The following is a 5,884-nucleotide window of genomic DNA, read 5'->3' on the forward strand; positions in this document are numbered from 1 at the left end:
GATGCTAAATCAGCAATGATTTGGAGCATTAGTAAAGCAAATTGGATTGGAAGATCTACTTTCCAAACCTATTTGGACATTGAAAATGGTGACATTGGAGGTCCAGGAAAAAATTTCTCTTCCCAATGGAAAGGGATTGGCCATAGTCAACTCGGTTGACCAAATGGTAAAGAGAAAGGTTAAGTCTGTGATAGTCCCATGTACCGTTTCCAAAGAGTCCATATGATTCTGTTGCCAAAGGAAAGACATTGGTTGCAAAGCTGCTAAATTTACTTGAAACATCTTAAGGATGGTAAAGTCAATAGGTTTGACTCTACTTCAGGTAAAGTCCATTGTCTAACTCTATTAAGTTTCTATTCTGAGATTCTTATTGCATAATGTAACGAGGTCACATGTTGATGTTTTAAGAATCAATGAAAAGGTGAAGAAACTTAAAGGAAGTATATGCTGATTCTGATCGCGAAAATGGATTTTGATCGCATGGTTCGGTGATCAGAATTTTAAGTTGTTACTTAAGAGTTATGATATATTTCTTAGGAATAGATAACAATAAGTTTTCCATATGGATTGTAAGGATAAATTTTTCCGCAAAGTTTTAAAATAAAAGGAAAAATGGTTTTGATTTTATTTATTTTAAGTATCCTTACAATGGCATTTATGAAAAATTGTTGATTATATGTTTCCATTGATAAGCAATATGGGTAAATGGATTTGATTCTTTCATTAGTGGAAGTGTCATAATTTACCAAATAAGGAAAGATTCTCATCACCCAAGTTTCAGTTGGATAGAAACTTGGAATCATGCAACTTGTATTGTATGATCATGAGAACTTTTTATATTTGGGAAATTAAGTCTAATTCCTTGTTCACATGTATATGTGAATCAAGTGAAGGACAAAGGGATCGAATACACTTGGGTGTGCGCTGATCAAGTCCACCACAAAGTTGATAAGATTATTCACTATGATTTACTAAAGTTTAGTAAATATGGTTATACTTACAAGTTTAAGTATAGTTCTGGATCATTGGAGAAGTTTCAATGATAGACATAATGAGTAACAAGAATCAAATAAAGCAGAAAGATAAAAGTTTCTCTAATCTGAAGAGATGGGAGAGTACTTGAGTATCTTGTTTTATGATTATCTTAGTGATTATGAAACCATATGACAATTGATCCTCTAAGGACATCTTAGTTCATTTTGTTTGGCTAAGGAAAGGAATCGTGAATTGTTGAAATGGTTAGATCAAAAGATAAATTATACTTCGTTCGAAAATTAAATCTTAGAGTCATGCTCCAAGATTAACCCTTGAGTGACATAATCTTAAGAAAGGTTTAAAACACTTGTTAAATGTAGAGTAAAATGTGTTCTTACTCTTGTACATTTGAAGTTGGTAAGTTGTGATGTTTTGGATAAAACAAAGACCAACTAAGACCAATTGTGAGAAGTGTTTAACTTGATAAGAATCTGCACTAACTCTTGAATATTCGTTTTTGTCAAGGAATGGTTCTTGACAAAGAGAATCTTATATGTCAAGAGGTCAGTGGGAGTCTTAAAAGGATCTTAAGATAGATTCAAGAACTAATCAAGAGTTTTGTTAATCACTAGACCACAACTTGAGGTTTGTAACCTATCGTGTTGACATATTCTGTGCCCATTCCAGTTAAAGTTGGTTTTGCATTGGAGTTCTGAGAGTTTTCAACTGGCTGCATAACAACTTGGAAGCAATGGCAGGCCCTTGTGCTACCAGGTGGCAAGAAATTAAGACTGCACAAGTTCAGTCCATATGAATTTGGATTTCTCATTAACCTTGTTGTGTGATTATGGTTATGTCAAATTCACATGGATAGGAACACATACACCATCAAAATCTAAGTGTCATAAGGTTTCTCTCCAATTCATGAAAATGATAGTGAGGAAACTCTTTCACTATGTAGATTTAAGTGGATAGCAAGTGTGAAGTTTGCATTCTCATGTCGTTAGTGGAGCGTGCGTGGTTAACCGACACACTAAGTAATGAGAATGGAAAAGGTTTAGACTCACATGTGAGCTATCCAAGGAAAGGGTTAGACTCCAGGTGTATGATTTGATAAAGTCTTATCAAGGCAATCTAGTATCAGAAATCTGACTGATTTCTAGGTACATGTCAAAGCTAGTGGGAGCATAAAGTGTTATGCTAGTTAGATAATAACCATTATGCTAGTGGGAGCATGATGATTATGTTGCAAGTTAGCAATGTTAATTATAGAAGACAAAAAGTTTCAAGTTGCTTTGAAAAAGTTGTTTTACTATAATTAAGGGAGAGAAATTTATACTTCATTTCAATTCTACAAGCTTAGATTGAGATTTTAATCAACTTTAGTCAAGAATATACATGAATGTTATGTTGGAATGGTTCCACATAAGGAATTTCTATATATGTTGCTTTCTCAAGATTCGATTATGATTACGACATCCCTCTTCATAGTTCGAATTATGAGAACATGGCAAATAAAAATTTTATAGCATGAATCGTATCCCATATGCTTCGGATATAGGATCGATTGCATGTGTTATAATATTCATCCATTCTAAATTTTTCTAATGCTTAGGGCATTAAGAAGGGAAAATGGCTTAGAACTGGATACGATTAAGATGATTAAGCAATTGTCGAGAACAATTTGGGGTTTTCCAAAGTTTGGTTACTCATGGACAATTGGAAGTATAGAGTAAGGATCGTATTGAAATATTTTGGAAAGAGGCAACTCTTGTTCAAAAGTGATGGTCAATATGGGAATATGGAATTGTTTCCATAGGTGGAAGTTATTCTTTGAATCTGTGTAAGATTAAAGAACTTAATGCAAAGAAGGATGTTCAAAGGAATGTGCTTTGAATTTGAGACTTCATCTCCATGGAATTGCTTTCCATTGGAATACTTTGTAATGTTTGTTGCCAAGTCTTTGTGACTTGTGTGAATATCATTACAAGAGGATCATTGCATAGATTACGATAAATGACAAGAACTTGGTATTCTTACATTTACAATAAGGATTCGAATTGTGAAATGAAAATCATTGAGTTCATGTTCAATTGATATACATTTCACAAAGAGATGACCATATGTAAACATAGTGTGCATACTTGGAGTATGGGATAGCTATTGTTTAGAGAAACATAGTATGCATGCTTGGAGCATGGCATCACTACTGATTCAATTCAATTATTAAGTTGATTAATCGAAACATGTATAATGAGTGATCAATATGGTGCTTAGATAAAAGGTGTTTTATTTACGCTCAAAGTGTTGAGGCATATAGGACTAGTATTATTTTGTGTTTCACTTTGCATGTTTTGACTTCCAAAATGACTAGGTCATTCTCCTGAATGACCAAGTTATTCAAACCATCCACAGTCGGTCATATGTTGGAAGTAGATATGAATCAAGACTATCGTGAATTTGGCTTGTATGATTTGTCTGAAGTGCTTTAGATAATGCAATAGTTGCTACAACATTCATGAGTACTCATAAGGGCTGAGTATTGGATTCAACCCACGCTCATTTGGATTCACTTCATGGATTTTATCACGAGTGAATCATGAGACGATAATATCTTATATTCTTCAAACCTAGAGATATGAGTTGTCGACTATGAGTTGGTTATACATTGATTGCACGTAAACGCATTGGTAACTCGATGTTATAAAATGTGCCTTTGTGTATGATTCAACAAATAGTTAGTACAAGCATATGAGTCGAAGTTTATCCATTCCTTTTACCTTCGGGATAAAAGCGATATCTGTGGGCCCCTCGATGATTTAGTGATGACAAAAGTAAGTGCTCGGCCGGGCCTGGACTGATTTGATTTGTTCAATTAGTCAATCGTCATAAATCAGAAATCGGGAAACAAAAAATGGACAGAGAGAATGATTATAATCCATGTCTCAGTCCATATGATATCTAGAATGGAGGAATATATGATCACTTATCTAATGGACAAGTCATTGACAAAGGTCAGAGTTCATCTACAAGGTCAGAGTTCGACATAAGCTTTTGAGAGCTACGATTGCTAGTCGGGTTATGAAGTCATACTTGCAATAATAGTTTTAGACTTATCCAAGTGGGAGACTATTGTATTATTATCTAAGTCCCAGTTGTTGGATTAATGTCTAAGTCCATAACTATAATTGGTAAGACTTGACCCGACCTGGCATGGTCCATTTGGGTTGCATGGCATCATGCACTTGGATAGACTAAAATGAGAGAAATAACACTTAAGGTTTATGAATATATTATAAGTTCTATTATATTAATAAGATTATTTAATTAGTATTGATCAATAATTGATTTAGAATTAATTATGTGATCAAAAGAAGACTAATTAATTATATGGGTTGATTGTGTAAATCATCCATACTTATATAGTGGGCTAATGCTCCATGGATTATCAAGTTGGGCTCAAACCCATTGGATGCTCCATGGTGTATTTGAACCCATGGATCCAAGGAAATGGAAAGCCATGACAATTAGGGTTTACCCTAATTGTAACAACTATATAAGCATCTTATTGATGTGAGAATCGGCCACTAGTGAGGCATGGAGGCCACTAGATATGCATGGAGGGCAAGCCGATTCTTGAAGTGTTCTAATTTCTCTCTAAGTTATTCCAAGTGCTTATGGTGTTGTGTGAACCATTTGAGGTGTCACACTTGGGGCACTAGGCACTCAAGCTTCATGAAGACAAGCACCAACAAAAGGTATGTTATTCTAACTTGTGTTATTCAAAGTTTTGTATGCTAGAATAGAACAATACCTTGGAAAGTTGATATTTGCATGTATAATAGAGAAAACATAGATCCAAGGTAGTTAGGGTTGCATGTACACTTAGGACTGTTAGATTGCTCAAAACCCAACACCAGTTTCACTCTCCTCACATTTTTGGTCTTAATCACTAGGGTTATATACAACAAGGATCTAACAACCAATTTGATGTGTGCCTTCCGCCTCATTCCCTGTTCCTTGTTTGGTTGTCGGCTTAGGGCATATACACACAATCGATTGTTTGTTTACTCTGAGGGTTATATAACTTGTATCCATTTAGTACTCATAGAAAGGATTGTAGAGTCATTTTTACTTATCTTTCATCAAAGCAAAAATATAGGATTTTCTAGAGGAATAGGCGAACTTTTCTAAACAAAACTTACAACTTACTACAACTTACAAAACTTTCTTACAACTTACTTACATCACTAAAATTTTATGAACTCACCAGCTTTATTGCCGATAAACTCTTTCAAAATAACTTGTATTCTCAGGAAACTAGTAAACAGGTACTCGTGCTGGGAATTCAGAAGATGGATCAGTATAGCTTCAAGTGTTGTTTTGTTATTAGCTAATGTACTCTATGTTTTGTGAACACATACTTTGTAAACACTTTCTTTCTAATGAAATGGTTGTTTATTACTTTGATTACTATGATGCATGTCTTGTGATACTAAAAATGATGTCCTCCACCCCATAACGTTTCGGTCGTTCTGGTTTTGGGGTGTGACAGATTGGTATCAGAGCATTGTTTATAGTGAACTAAGTATATCAACCGATAAAAGATATACAACTATAAATACAATGGGGCTTAAGTGCTCTAAATAATAATATATTTTAAGAATATAACAATACTTTATAAAAGTATACCTACTTGCTTATACATGTATACATACTAGAACAAGTATCACAAGAAGAACAGAACATAAGTATTTAAAGGTTGAGTACTGTGGTCAAACCTGGGCAGTTATGTAATCATATATGGGATCAATATAGCCTGATCAACTATATTCATTTGATATGCGACCGACATATGCTCGGGAGTGACGTGGTGTTGCAACGGTGTTAAAACTTACCTAACTCTATA

Source organism: Lactuca sativa, chromosome 2 (genome assembly GCF_002870075.4).
Source record: "Lactuca sativa cultivar Salinas chromosome 2, Lsat_Salinas_v11, whole genome shotgun sequence".
Taxonomy (NCBI): Eukaryota; Viridiplantae; Streptophyta; class Magnoliopsida; order Asterales; family Asteraceae; genus Lactuca; species Lactuca sativa.